At 34.1% G+C, this 16723-nt stretch overlaps 1 protein-coding gene across 1 annotated transcript in view; it reads right to left on the bottom strand.

The window, feature by feature from the left end:
• The window catches only part of LOC111058998 (spermatogenesis-associated protein 17-like), a 263715-nt gene that overhangs the window by 57130 nt on the left and 189862 nt on the right, over positions 1–16723 (bottom strand). The gene's annotated exons all lie outside the window — the stretch shown is intronic.

The following is a 16723-nucleotide window of genomic DNA, read 5'->3' as shown; positions in this document are numbered from 1 at the left end:
TTGGAACAATAAAAAATTTTTTAGACATTACCGTATGAGAAACACAAATTAAAATATCTGAAATGACATTTTAAAAGTTAAAACTAACCATCCTAGACTCCATCCATGCTACAGTAGGCTACACTTATAGGTTAGACCTACTCGTACTGGTATAAATAATATTGAAAGGTTATTTCAGAATTATTTACATTAAAATTACTTTTTTTGATAGGATTTTTATTTTTCTATTATCTTTAAAAGAAATTGAAGTAGAATACCTACCAAATAACTTCATTTCTGTTGTTTTGAAATTCAGATTGTTTTATCACAGCTTTTTAAATTAGCCGCTATTTCATATTTGTATAAAAATAAAAATCTGATCTCAGTTATAAAAGCAAATTTTTGAATCAAATTATGAAAAAATATATTTACTTGATTAATTTGACATTAAATTGATTATTTTATCAAGGAAATGATAATTATTATTGGATGAATTTTAATGGGATGAATTGAGTAATAGCTGTGTACACTCAGTGGCAAAATGGAGAGACTTGGCAACGCTTTTCTCCTATCTTTCTCCACTGCCATTATAACCTGGACCTCACTATAATAGACATTGTTATCAACTCTACAATATAATGTGAATCATGCATCATGCTATCAATTGTGAATGATGATGAAGTATAAAAATTATCTCGATCAATAAAAATATATTGAAAATAGACGAAAACATTGCCTAGTCATTTTCTTTTGTGATTCAACTCAAATGATAGCAAAAATGGTTTTTATAAGAAATGAATGTACAGTAACCTACTATTTCAATTTTAAGCATTTTCAAGTATTCTTTATAGCAGAATGACCAGAAAATTCTCAATCATTGAAATCATAATGAATTCAGTTTTTCTCAAAAACAACGGTTAAACCAACACTAAGGTTCATTATATGCTCTCCATCATTGTTTCTATCACCTATGTACATTTATAGAGTTTTTTTTTTGAACCCCACAGATAATTATCAAATTTCTCCATGTTTAAGGATGATATTTATATTTTTAATTTGATCATCAGTTTCTAGAACGTCGTGTCAAAATCTCTTCATTAAGGACTGGTCACAAACTAATTTATTATAGATGTAATAATAATAGTAATAACTGAATTGGTGAGGATATCAAAAAAATTAGAAAGAAAATTTATAATGTATCATGAAAATAAGTCAGTAGTAGCCTAATTGAATAAATGAAATAAATAATGAGGAGGAAAACTCTGGTCTTGATCTCTGTTTGTTACATGTTGTTTTCTTATGTTTGAAATGTTGTTTTAAATGGAAAAATGTGATTGTTGATGGAATTTGGCCCTCCTCTCATGGTCGACTTCTATTACTGTCGTTATTCTTGACGTAATCAATTGTCAATAGTAGTATAACCTAAAAGAATGTTTCAAAGGTAAGAGCGGGTTTGTGTTGGGGGGTTAAGTTTCTGCTTTTAAATCTCAATATTTTGGTATCATTCGTAATTTTCTAATAATTTTTTATGATAAACATAGGGAATGGCAAAAGTAATTTACGCATGCGCATTACAATGCATTTTCGGCAGTTGATTCCCTTGTTTTTTTTTACTCCTCAACCTCAATCTTTCTGTCTACTGTAATCTGTGGTTCACCCAGTTGTGCGCATGCGTACTATCCGTACTAGTCGAGAGACAATCATAGGATCATAGCACTCTCTGCCAGACATGATGCGAAACAAAACGACTGCCTACTACCAGGAACTATTAGCTTATCAGTGGTGACTCATCAGTTAGAAATTCGGTGAACGTCATTGTGCGATTCCACGACTCAACTGTAGAATACTGTAGTCTCCCATAATTAGCGGAAGACGTGTTATAAGCTATAGAGAGATTATGATGTGAATGAATGTGGTGTTAAAGGAACATGAGGAATGAGGGCAGGTTAAATTTGAGCTTCCAACTTCGGAATAATCCGACATGGCGAGTTGTCCGCTTGCTCCTTGTTCTTGGCAGCTACAACACTGCAGGCTCCAGGCTGCAATACTGAATGCAAGCAAGGAAAGCAACTGCACTCAGTGGTAACTTGAAAGTTGCAACCTACAGTATCGCGGTGTCTCCTGCATCAGTTGCATGAACAGCAGATTGAATGTCGCAACTATAAAGAATGCAATATGATATGGTAAAATGTCAACAATAATATCATCGGATATACATTGGGTTACTCGATCAGAAATGAGTAGAACAAATACAGAATAATACGTTGCTAGGTTTTTTAGGTCTCTGTTCTCTCGATGGATAGCATTATTAATTTAATGTTTTATACTGACTTAAACACTAATTCATATGGTATTATGTATATGCTAACAATTCAATGTATTTTACAAAGTGAACTGATGAATATTATTGAACGACATAAAGATAAAATTCTGTTTTAATTTACGATATTCTATAATATTGAATGTGAGAAAAATATTAATTAAGAGAGAGTGGCAGAAGAAGAGATGAAGTGAGAGTGAGAAAGAGGAAGATTGAGTGAGACTCACTGACTGTATAGAATGCAATTACACTTTGTTACATAGTCATTCATTCATTCTATTTCTATACTCTCAGAAAATATGCTATGGGAGAGGGTGATTCTTGAAACTCTATTTGGTAACAGCTCATTGCCATTCTTGTGTTACAAATTAATTCGAGGGATAATGAAGTAATGTGGTGGCTGGTGTGGGAGGGTAACTACTGACATTGCAAGTTTTACTCAAATATTTGATTGAGCTGTCACAAACAACCTATATGGAGAGAGTATGTACGTGACTCCTTGTGTGTGTAGGCCTAGCTAACAAGGGGTTGCCCAAATTGGATGGGGGAGGGAAGGGGAGCTTTAGTAAAGTTCAACAAAATTCCACCCTATGAGCTGGGAATTCAGCAGCTGAACTGCTTCAAGAGAATGTTTGTGTCGCGAAAAAGAAGAAGAAGAGGAGGAGGAGGTGGGAAAGAGAAAGAGTTGTTGGAGGATTAGGAGGTGCAGGAGGAAGATTAGTGTGGGTGGTGGAGGTTTCATATTTGCTAACCCGTTTGTTCGCTACTTCCTTGATGAGATGTAACTAAACGCCTGAAAGTTGCAATTTTGAAGTTTCCCAATATAAGGGATCAGCCAACAGTAGTTGAGGCCTTGTCATATTAATTTCAGCTGTTGTTTGTACTTGTTTTGCGAAGCCAATATGTTTCAAACTACTCATGCATATTTCCCTCTAATAACTTCTAAAAAAATTCCACCGAATCTTACAAGCTCTGATACAACTTTCAAAACTTGAATTGAGACATAGAATTATACTTATAGTCTTAGACCAAAAATTATAGAAGTCCAATCAGAAATGTCTTTATCCTAGAGCTCAAATATTTATAATGTACATTATGTAGTTGATAATTTATTATAGTGTATCAATAATTAATGACTGGAAAATGGAAATAGCTCATGAGTGAATGTTGATACTCAGATAATCTTATATGTCATTGTTGATGAACGTTTCCAGAATACAGTTATAATCTTTGAATTTGATAAGTAGATTATGTTAAAATTGATCAGAATAGTTCAATGGCTTTTACTGAAGAATAAACTTGATATAACAATTTTTTTTTAAATATCCAGGTCTACCATGATCAAATTAACCCGTTTCAATTTGAGTAAAAAGTGAAAAAGCATTGCTCAAAATTTATTTAATAGTAGAATGACAGTATCGTATGAAGTGAAACTATGAAAAACATGATATTTCAAAAAAGAAATATATTGGAGCAACCTAATATTATTGCCTGCCCATCGAAGAACATTTCTGCGTATAGAAATAGCTTTTATAGCGTGTCAAAAGTCCAGTTGACAATAAACACATGCAAGATGTGATATGGCTCATTGTATAGAAAGGCCATTCTGAAAGGGTGTTCAGATTGGGTATTCGGAAATCTTGTTCAAGGGTGATTGGTTTAACAAAGCTGAGACATGAAGATGGAGGTGGAGTAAGTAGGGGAAAGATGCACATAAGAATAGAAGAATTGTGGAGAAGCAAAGAAGGAAGAGGGGAAATTGTGTTGAGTGTGTAACGTGCTTATTGGCGCTGAAGGAAATTGCATCCACCTGAGCCCATAAGTGAGAGCTTGTGTTTGTATAAGAGAGAAATAGATTCTTTGGAGGAAGATAGATGCGATTGAAAGAGAATGGATGATAGTGTAAGGAAGGAGAAGAAGACAATATGCTACTTTTAAACCTTGAAACAGATTGAAGAACCTTATCTTATATTATAAACTATTATTATTAAACGAAAATCCAAATTAAATGCTGTAATTCACCCCGAATACCTCTGATACTCCAAATATTACAACAGGGTAAACAGCTAGATGGAAATTCGATGAGCCCTACTATTCAAAAATTATTTGTCAGCCCGGGAATCGAACCCAGTACCTCCTAATTGCCGGTCAGGAATGCTTACCCTTACACCAAAGTGACAATCACTGGATAGCAGCGCTCATCTCATATGAATTTGGATTTTCGTTTAATAATATTAATTAATTTATTAGCATTTGAATAATTGCAATATCTCATTAATTCCCATCTTTATATTATAAACCAAGGAATAATCTTGGTACCAAGGATAAAACTAGAATTAGTTTCTGATATCTATCTTGATTATTGTTATCTAATCGGCCCTCTGCCAATACTGTTTCATCAGCTATGGTTACTGTTTCAACAGTATAGGTTACAATGAATATGAAAAATGTTTTGCAAATTTAATTTCAATGTGTGTGTTCACTCCCTTGTTTATTAACTACCATAATTTCGAAAATACCTTTATAGGCCACAATACAAGAGTAACATCAACTATAGAGGTAACTCGTTATAATGACAGTATTTGTTCAACATTGGTGTTGCTATCCTTGTCCATCAATCGACAAAGCAGGCAGCCCTATTCTTTTTTAGCTCTGCAAAGTTTCCACATCGTTCTTCAATCATGTAAAAATATAATTCAATTAACAAAGTATCCAATCTGAATTTAAAAATGTATTATTGAATCAATGAAAAATTTATTTTCTTGAGGAATAAAATATAACTGTTTAATCAGTTTTAACAAGAATGAACAGTTAATATTATTACATCAGATATACTGGTACCGGTATCAGCCATATTTTATAGAAGGTAGTGGCAAGACAGAGAATCTTCAACGCTGTTCCCCTATCTTTCTCAACTGCCATTATAGCGTGATACATTGAAATTTGATATTTTTTGTTGTTCAATTGTGTCTTCTGGCTGAAATTCCCAGACGTTTCTTGTCTCGACCAATCAAAAACTTCAACCTTGATTTGTCATCAAACATATTGCTTTATTTACACTATTCATTCGGTTCGTTCACATACTATTCGGTTTCTCGGTGTTCTAGTGTTTAGTTTTTGATCATTTTCATTTATGATTGTGTTACAACCGGAACTAGTTACTAAAAATCGTTTCATCTAAGATCTACTACCTCATTTTTTTGTACTACTACAGCTTCAACTAGAACTCAAAACGTTGTTGTTATAGATATACCTACTGCCAACTATACGACTTCATTTTTACCTATTTATATTCTTCTACTCCATGTTTTAGTTTGTTCTAGTTTCTGGATACTGATAATGGTGTAACAACCGGAATTACCTACTCAAGTGATTTCATTCCATATGGATACACACTATCTTCTCTAAAACACAATAGTTTTTGTAACTATTGGTAGTTGGATTAACCAACTACCAATAATATTGCTCCATTCACACTATATCTTGCTGTGCGATATTCAGGCATTTAGTTTACTGGTACTGTAATTAATAATGTTGCAACAAACAGTAATAGTTAGTCATGTAGTTTGGTGAGTTATTGATATGCACCACATCATCACTACATTGATATGCACCACTACAAAACTGAAAACTTCTACCCAGTTGCATGCTGCTACCCTAGCAATAATTATTTAGATCAATAATGAGCTCAAATAGAATGCCAACCTGTCCTGAAAATTAGGTGCAATTATCCATTATACCATAGCTTCGCCCACAAATCGACCTTGTTGAAGTCGGAAGCTACTGTAACTATGGATATACATAGATGAGGTTACATAGGAGGCAGCTCGAATATGTACAGGTATATAGTGATCAAGTGAATTGAAATTGGAACTGTAGTTGATGAGATGACCGGAACTGAATTGAAAACGGAAATTGAAGAGCTACCAACTGCTATATATACAGACACACCTTTGCACAAACTAGAGATACTGCTGTGTGTAATGTGTTCAACTTACAGTATGCTACATTCTGAAGAGTGTAGACTCATCTTTGCATAAACTGATTGATATTTGCACGGATCATAATCTTTATACTGGTGTTTCTAATATTATGAACAGTCTATATATGTTTTGGAGACGACATGATTACAGCTTATTGATAATTAACTGGAGTCATTGTTTTTAATCCATCTATGCGTTATTTCCTACATTTATTTATTCATTCCTACAGTATTATTTATTACAGTCTATATATGTTTGGAAACGACATGATTACAGCTTATTGATAATTAGCCGGTACAATGTTTTGTAATTATATTTTGTGAGAAATAAATTAATTTTTAAGTTGAAAAAAAATTAACTGGAGTCATTGTTTTTAATCCAACTATGCGTTATTTCCGGCGTTTTTGATCAATATCTTATTTCATTCTACATAGAAGGTTTCAATGTTTTTCTATCATTCTCTAAAATTTAAAAACATTCATGTAACGACTACCATATTATGTAACAACTCTAGACTTCATGCTTAGTGAAATTTTGGTGACAGATATGTACCAGAAACCGGCTTTCAGACTTAATGTATCAAGAAAAATAATAATGATGATTGGAAATTGGAAACCGTTACTATTTTTTAAGATAAGATAATCCATAACTTAGTATTGAAAAATCTTTGTTATCTCAAATAGAAAAATATGCAGTGTTATTCTCTTGAAATTATAAGTACTGCAGAAATTATCCTGAGCGAATGGTAGATAATTTGTAAGATATTTCAGGAAAATTGAAAAAGTACAGAAATTTTCCAAAATGGCGTTCAAAAAAGTTAGGGGTACGTGAAGGGCGGTTCACTTTTGACTCTTGAATAGGTATGCTTAGGCTTAGGCATCAGTTATCATTTCAACCACGATTCATTGTTCACCGCAATTTCCTCCCAAACCTTATTTTGAGTCCACAGTTTACAGTAACGGAATGAATATTATTGTTGATCTATGATTTATAGAAAACAGGTTTCAGCTGTAGTAACTCCGGACTGACAACATCTAATTACCTGAACTTGAAAGTTGCGATAATCCACATTTGGACTTCCTCTTCTATTCCTCTAAAACTGTTTTCCAGTTTCTACTTCCTTTTATTGTGCATTTCTTCTTCTTCTTCTTCTTCTTCTTCTTTTTCTTCAACTTCCTCCTTTTTATATTCTTCACTTAATTCTTCCTCAGTCTTCGTCTTGTTCTTTATTTCATAGCTGTTGAATCTCTCAATGACAACGAATTTAAATTCGGTCATTATACACACTCATATTAAAGAATAAAGTTCACCACAAAAGGAAGTTGTTGAGAAAGTGGCCTCACTAATAGTTGGCATCTTGTTGAATCTGTTTTGTAGTAGGTAGCCTACCTATGCCTACCATAGTAGTTGTGGTTGTGAGACTAAGTAAGCCAAGGTCCCTCCATCACATTTCCTCTTCAGCTATACATGTTTGGAAAATTATCATGCAAATCGAATCATGTAAATGCTGATTCAATTTGAGGATGATGGAGGTGTGTGGTGTTAAGGCTATGAGTCATGCATCTGTGCTGTATTGGCATGACTCACTGCTAAAAGTGTCGACAATCCATTCATTCTGATCGTGCATTCATCATATTCATCGTATTGATTGGTTTGTTTACAAATACATCCACTGCTTCTAATGAATATGGATTATTATTGTAAGGGATTTCAAATATTAGATCTATATGTGATGCAGTCACTCATCAAGCAATGACGCACTTGAAATTGGTCTGAAAGTTTAGTCCAAATACTCTGGTTTTTGTAGTTATTTTCCTTATACAGAGAGTTTCAGAAGTAGTGTCGAAAATTTCAGGGTATTGGTCCTTGATGATAGGAGACAACAAATGTCATATTTGAAGTGTCCAAAACACAGCGGTTATCCTATCCTTATAACTGCCATTTTGTTTTTTTCACTCAGGAATTTTTATCTCAAGAACAAAATGTTGTATTAATCTGAAATTTGGCATGCATATTTATGCTATAAAGCATAAATAAGGATACCTTATTTGTACCTAATTTGCTGACACGCCAGAGGGCGGCTTCACCCCCAAAACCCCCTAAAATTTCGGACATTTTTTAAATTTTTCCATTTAATCTCGAAAACTTCTAGTTTTTGGAGAAAAATCATTCTCCATAAAGATTGATCAAATCAAATCAAATTTATTCACTCGAAATCCATACAAAATATTCACAAGTGAACAACATACTACTCACAAAAAGTACAGTATGTTGCTGGACTTTGTCCGCGAAAAGGAGATAATAGGAAATAAATTGTTGTTCCAAATAAGTGGATAAATGAATGAATAAATTCCACCTAAATATGGATAGACAGATGGAAAAAATCTATCTATTCTATAATAGTCTCACAAACCGTTTTTGTTCAATGTATTGAAGATGTGGAGAAAGTCACAACAGATTACTTTTACTTCTGGAATGTGATGTAATCCTATTTACAACATTTTAAGCCTCATGAAGTTCAAGAATGGATGAGGATGATTTCGACCGCCCAGTAGTTTTAGTAGTATCGTGAAGATGGACAAATATGTCAGCATTACTTATTTTTTCTATTGTAAAATCTCTTAGATTTAGTTGAACGAAAATTCGATTATTGATATGATTTAAGAACATCATTATTAATATGATATGATTTATGATTGTTTAGGGGGCGGAAGGCCCAAATTTGAAAAAAGCATGAATTTCATGAAGGCCAGTATTTCCAATCTAAAGAATCTCACCTAAAACGTTGAAGTACAAATTCGATTTGCCTCAAAGGTATTAACGACTCTTAACTAATACATATAACTGCCATACAATGACAATCTACGTTATCCTTGGAATTCAGGCTTTTCGATACCCACCAAGCTATTAACAGAACACCAATCCTCCCAACAAATGAACGGCAGCTATTATTTTTCAGGATACCAACGCTGAAAACAAATAAATAAATGGATGTAAAAAAAGCTTCCCATTATCAGTATGATCCCAAGCATGTCGCGGCAATATGGGTCACAGTTGGGCACACTCACACACTCACACACATACAGTCACATAGGAGAGTGCAACACAAACAAGCGCCTTGATTGCTTTGTATAGGCAATTAGCGCGACTGATGTGTCCGATACTTTGCATTGCTCTTGCTGACTACGGCGAAACGATCCAATTAATCAGTAAAGTGCTCTTTGGCTCTCTCCACCCACGCAATGGCGGTTCCATGGCTACTGCTATAGGTACTTCAAACCTAGATGAAAACTCATCATTCGGAAAAATGGTGTGAACATGAACTTCATAAGTGCGTCGTAATTATTGGATCGTCAATCAAGTCTGATCTGAAACCTAATTTTCTTTTCATTGTATATTCAAATATAATATAATACTGCTAGATCAAATCCCTCGCTTCGCTCCGTCTAGCCAGATCCGTCTAGCCAGGGGGCTCTGCCCCCTGGACCCCCGACTGGATCGTCCAAAAATGAGATCAGCGGGCTCGCTTCGCTCGCCTGCATTTTTCATTTGAGCATGCTTCATTCCATCAGAAAGTCAAAGCTGAGAAAGCAAAAAAAAAAAAACTAACACAACATTATCACACCCTAGCTGAGCTTCTGTACTAAATTTGAACATTTTCTGATCATTTGTTCTCGATAAAGCTAAGAAAACGCGCTGGAAAACGCTTTTTTTGGGCGTATCTTTGACGTTATTGCAAATTGTTTCTAATACAACATTATTACACCCTAGCTGAGCTTTTGTACTAAATTTGAACGTTTTCTGTTCATTTGTTCTCGATAAAGTTGAGAAAACGCTGGAAAAACGCAGATTTTGGGCGTATCTTTGAAAATTTTTCCAAATCCGTTCTTAGTGCACCTTTAAAGGGCCAACTGAACATACCTACCAAATTTGAACGTTTTTGGTCCGGTAGATTTTTAGTTCTGCGAGTGAGTGAGTGAGTGAGTGAGTGAGTGAGTCAGTCAGTCAGTGAGTGAGTGCCCTTTCGCTTTTATATATTATATAGATACTGCTGGATCAAATTTCGTATTTGAAACTTCCAGTGAACAGAGTTTAAACTAACTTCGAAACTGCAGGAAATCTGTTGGTGATGATCTGAAGAATAGATGTTGCATTTAATCTTGATTTAGAACTTGTTGCTTTTGAAAGGTCTTTGAGAAATCAATAGAAGTTGAGTTTTGAAAGTAAATTTTGAAGAAAAGAAAATAAAAAAAAACTGGAAGGGGAATGAAGGAATCACGGCTAAGGTATGAACCTACTCAGTTTTCACGTAATTTTTCATTGATATGTTCCAACTAGTCATTCCAATATCTGAAATAATTTCCAAGAAAAATTCTGAATCAGTATAAAATTAGTTTTTTTTCAAAGAGGATGTTGGTAGTCCAAAATTTGTATGTGCATAACTCGTGAAAACTGATTATTCGAAAAGTTATAATCTATATTAATTTTCTTGTATTGCATATGGAAAAACTAAAGGCAGAACGATTCAAAGTCTTTCGTCAAAAATGTCATTTCCAAGAAGTCGAAGAACCTTGCACTTTCCAGTTTAGTACACTAGCAAACAATGACCTATTCATTATAAAATCTTCCACTTGGATGAAAGGCTAGACAAAATGGCTGACTCTCAGGATATTCGTTTTAAATCACGAATGAAGAGGTCGGAGAAACTTTGGAGGGTCAGAGAGAGAGAGAGAGATGGAGAGAGAGAGAGAGAGAGAGAGAGAGAGAGAGAGAGGAGAGAGAGAGAGAAAGAAAGTGAGCGGACGAGAGAAGAAAATACATAATTGAGAGTGAGCGAGTAAATGGCTGTTATATTTTGTTTAGAATCTTGAAAATTCCCTGAAGCCTTCAATAGTGCACTTAGGTACCTGAGCAAGTTTTAAACTTTCTATTCACGGTGTCAACTTTTTGAAGTAGATTTGAAATGTTAAAATACATTAATAAAATTGACCTTATTCAATTTGTTCTTACTTTTTATCATCCCTATGTTGTACGCTTCAGATAAAGTTAACAAGTTATTAATCTTTAGTACGTAGAATCAGGAGGTACTTATTAATTATTGTAATTTAGAAAATATAACATAAGGTTAAGGTGGATCGGTGGGTTTAATGGTTGATTCTATTTGTAGTTGAAGGTTTTGGATGTTTTATTTGATAAGAAATAGCGTTTATAATCAGAACTCATTTCCACAATAAATAAACACGTTACTTGGATTAACGTAACAATGAATTTCAATGTAACTTGGAATTCTATATTCACTTTCTTGGTGAGGGCTACTCGTATTTTCATAAAAGTGTGTGAACAAAATTTATTGGAAAGTTTATTTTGTCTCACATTAAAATGGCATTGAAAGTCAAAAGAAGTTAAAAGAGAAGGATTATTTGATTTTTAATATTTTCAAGTATCTTGAAACCATTGCTGGAATTGTTTTGAAGCTGGTAAGATTATTTTCGGATAATAACTATTATTTGGGTGTAAATCGATTGGATTTTAGTTATTATTGGGTGATGTGTATCCAAATATATCCAATAATATTCAAGAAACGCTCTTCAAGAGATAATCTGAAGGCGATATAGCTCCTGACGTGTGTTAAAAGAAGCTGCTCTCTCTCATCAAGATATTCGAATTCAAATCAATATTATGAAAACAAACAGAAATTCATTGTAACTTCAATATATTGATATGTTCTCATTCTCATCGAAAATCAAGTAGCCAAGACTTCAAAATATTATTAGCTTGATTATTTGATATTGGGAAGTAATTCCAAGGTTTCAGGAATTATTCAGTTTATCAGGATGCTGCTCGTCTATGAAATAGATTTTAATCCCATTAGAAGATGGTGAAGTTGCAATTCTATATTGATTGTCAGCTTGTTGTCTCGGAAACTTCCCTCTCAAATATCAAACTTTGCTCTTAATCATTTATTCCATGAGAGATGGAATTGTGCCTCAATCTAAGGAGGACTTTCCTCTTTGAGGAAGAAGGTGATGATGGAAGAGGAGAATAGAAAGGGAAGAAGGTACGTGAAATTAAAAAAATACAAAAGTGTAGGAAGGAGACTCCTGTTTCTAGAAAAGGGGAACAGGGAATGAAAAGTAGTATAAAGAAGAGTATAGGATTCAGATAGGTATCTAATTAATGAGCTGTACGTATACAAGGAGATGGGAATAAAGGAGAAGAGTTTGGAAAAAGGAGATTAGGAGCTGATAAGAAAAGAAACATTGGGAAATTGATAAAGAGTGAGGAGAAACTGGGTGTCACAGGAGATTAATAAGAAGAAGGAGAGGAAGCATTGAAAAGAGATTGTGAAGTGGCTGAGGGGGAGGAGTAAAATGAGGAATCATGGGAAGAAAATGAGAAGAGGACAAACATTTATAAGGGGAAGAAGGAGAAGGTGAAGGAGAAGTGAGGTGAAGAGAAGAAGGAAGTAGAAAAAGAAGAGTGTTAATTAGTAAAGGTGAGTAGGAGGGAAAATAGGAATGATGAAAGAAGATGGAAAGAAGAGGAAGAGTAAGAGAGGAGAAGGAAGAGAATTTATTAAACAAAGAGAAGCGAGAGGTAGAGTACAGAAAGAAAAGGAAGAGGTGGTGGAGGAGCAGGAGCAATGATGTAAAAAGAAGGAGAAAGAGAATTAGGATAAGGGTGAGAGGAGGAGGGTGTGAAAAAAGGGAAGGAGAAGGAGAGAGAGAAGCTTAAGTGTGAGCAGACGAAGGATGAAGAATAGAAGGAATAGGATGTCATGATGGAGAAGGAGGAGAAGAAGAAGAAAAAGGAAAAACTGCAGGATCAGGAGATGGATAAGTGGAAAGAGGGTAAGTATGTTAAGGAAAATTATAAAATGAAGTTTCAAAACTGAAGAGGAAAAGATTATGAGAAAGTGTATTGGGATAAAGTAAGAAAGCAGAGAAAAATGTCAAAGATGGCGATTTCATTAAATTGAGAACCTAATTGGATGCAGCGGAGCGCGCCTAATCCGGCTTTTGATTGGCCGAAATTAATCTCCAAGGTCACAAGATCCGAGTGGATTACGCTGATTTTTGCAAGCTAAATTAAGATTTTCTCCATTATTATCACAACAATCATCTTCATATTTCTGCTGAGAGGAGAGACATCTTCCTTCCTCCTTCATCACGCTCGGGCGCAGACAACTCAATTGTGATGAGCAGCAATTATTCAATATTAGTATTCCATTTTCAAGACGTTCTCGGAATCTGGATGGCATTTTGCTTCTAACGAATCTGTTGAATTGAGATGAGATGTTGAATGGTTGAATTGAGTTGCGATGAGATTTACATTATCTCGACTGTGATTTGCGAAGCAGTCATACTATCTATAAAGCGATAAGAGAACCATGGAAAATATAATTATGCACTAGTTTGAATTCTTTGGCTGAATAAAATTATAAAGCGACTTAGTTATTTATTGGCAGATTATAAAAAACATTTGCATGATTTGAGGTTAGAATTCTTTGTTTTGTTTTAGCATGTCACATGATCTTAGATCAGCCGACAATTTATTGATTTATCATGCGAGCAAATCAGCTGACTGATCACTCGACTATTATGAATTAAATATATTTTATTTGGATAATAATTATTAAATATTCTATGTTAAAGAAAGGTTTATGTAATGTAAAAGTAATGATCATTATGTTATTTAAATATTTATTGGTATCTAAAAATATATGAAAAAACAAGAGTGTACAAAGCTCACATAAAAAAGTAAATGTATTCATTATTATATTAGCAGACATTAAGATTTAGTTAATTGAAATGCTTAGGGTCTATTATATAATTTATTTAAGTACAATCTCATTTTTTATTGTATAACAAAAACTGAGGAAACCCTGAATCTTAAATAGCCAATCACATCACGTCTTACAAAGACTAGAAAGCCAATCAGATGAGGGCTTACAAATTTTAGAGGAAGAGATGAAAATTTTTCCAAGAAATGCTCTCTGGCTTATCTTGACCGATACAGCAGCACATGAGGATAGGGTTCTTTTCAATTATGTTTCAAAAAGCATCAAGCCAGTCCCTTTTTAAATGTTCAAGTATTAGTAATTAATGTTTGATTGTTTATGAACTCAGTGAATATTGGAGAGTTCTTAATTGTAAAATATTCCCATATACATTTAATACTGATAGAAAATTGCAAGCAATCTGGACCATACCTAAAAAAACAGTGAAATTGGTTTATGATGAGCCAATCTAGAACTGTATTAGAGTTACAATCTGTGAATAATGAAATCTTCAAGCTAATAAAAACATTACTGTTTCATCACATGAGTTGCACTCGTAGATCGATTACACATAAACATATTTCCAGAGAGGAGGGAAGTAGCAGAAGAAAAAGATTGATGATGATTAAGAGGACGAATCTTAAATGATATAATTTGAAACGGAGGATTTGATCAAGTTAAAAGAAAGAAGTATGACATTAAACATATTTTTTGATGGATTTAAAAATAGATTTCGATGATGAAGAATCGAGGATAGAGGTAAACCAAGAAAATAGATAAGGAGAAGGAAAAGTAGAAGTAGGAGGCTGAAGAAGGAGAGACAGAAATTGAAGAAGACAAAAATGGATGAAAATAATGGGAGGATGAAGGAGGAGATTTAAGAAGATAAATCAAAGTAAAAGTGGTGAATAAGAATGATAAGGATGACAACAACAACAACAAAAGCAACAAAGGAATAACTCCTTGTCATACCACGAGGTTTCAAAACTGATTACTACTCCCTCTTCAATCTGAGCTTCAACCCAGTAAAGCCGATCAACAATTGAGTGAGTTATGAAATTCTTTCTTAATAATTTTCTCATACCAGCAAGGAAGAGATAGCCAAATTTGCAAAGCTACCAATCGATTTCGGGGGATATCGGACTTGGGTGTTTAATAGCTGAGCTCTGGTTTCCTGCTGCACATTCCATTGCGCATTCTTCACCCTTGGTTAGTCTGGTTTATTGTGGTCCACTGGTCACTGCTTCATAAGTAGAAGCCTCTCTATTGAACAGAGGGGCTGAATTCTAAGTTGGTAGCTTGAAATACCTCTCGCCCCGTTTTTCCAAGGGAGTTTCATGCAAACATTGAATGATATTTGATATTATAGTACTCGATATTGCCTTGTATCTACTAGACGTTTTTGGCGCTGTTGAGCTTCTTTTGAAAATGAATAATCTACAAGAATGTCTTGTCTCTAAGCGAATATTTTAAGCAAGAAGAAAATCTCACTTTCAAAATGGATAATACACTTGAATCACTTGAGAGTTTCTGATTTCTTCCACAGCTTACATTGTTTCAAAATTGAAAAATGTTCGAGATGCCTTGTCTTTTAGAGATGTAGTAAAGTTATATCATAGAGAAACAATAGCGTAAATAGATATCCCATGATATAGGGCGTTTTGTCGCAACTTTTACTGTTATCTCAAGCCGCGTACTGTCGATTATTGTCAATTTTTACTGTTTTGTTGGGGTGAGAGTGTATGACCGGCACAATTTGAGAGACTACCAGCGTCACACAGCTGCATGGGAAAGAACTACGTGAACTATCGGCTTGGGATAACTGTAAAAGTTGCGACATAAACGCACTATAGCATGGGATATCTACTTATGCTATCGTTTCTCTATGGTTATATATATATTCACATATGATGAAGGCTTAGTATTTTATGGTATTCTTAAAAGTGTATATTTAATCAAATTGAGTATAGCTAGTGCTATTCATTAATATAATATCTATTGATATTGCATTATCGAATATATAGCAACGTCCTTGTCTGTGATGTTAATCTTGCTACCTCAGTACCGTGCGGTAGGTCATGGCTTCTATCAAGATCATTGTCAACTTTTACTTATTTTCTGGGTCAAGTGGTGGCAATCAATACATTGCACTTGCAATACACCGAGCTGGCAACACACTACACTCCTATTTCTTTGTCAAGGACTAAAAAAATGTATTAAATTAAATACAAAGGTCTCAATACCTTTCTCCCTCCCGCTACGGTTGTGTCACAATTAACGCGATACGGCAAACAGATTTAGGTTGAAGAAGTCCATTGTTTCTGACACTCCTTTTAATCCAATGACTATTAAAATGCTGAGAGTTCAATTTTACAGAATACTACATAGTGACCGAATCAATAAATGGCATCCACAGCAAATATCATCTACACTAAACTTCTATTTGGATGAAAATGAGAAGCGTCAGTTTCTGAAGTTATTCATCACTATGCATGTCATTGTGAATAGTGGAGAAATAAGAAAACAGTCAAACAAAAAAGTAGAATGAAATCAAATAATGTTAATCTTTAGAAATTCAGATGAACCTCTAAGATTGCATGATATTTCTTATCCTATACTATTGAACAAGCAATTTCTGTTGATATGTTTAGATGTTTAGAT

This window comes from Nilaparvata lugens, chromosome 1, assembly GCF_014356525.2.
Source record: "Nilaparvata lugens isolate BPH chromosome 1, ASM1435652v1, whole genome shotgun sequence".
Taxonomy (NCBI): Eukaryota; Metazoa; Arthropoda; class Insecta; order Hemiptera; family Delphacidae; genus Nilaparvata; species Nilaparvata lugens.
This window is presented reverse-complemented; position numbering and strand designations above follow the sequence as displayed.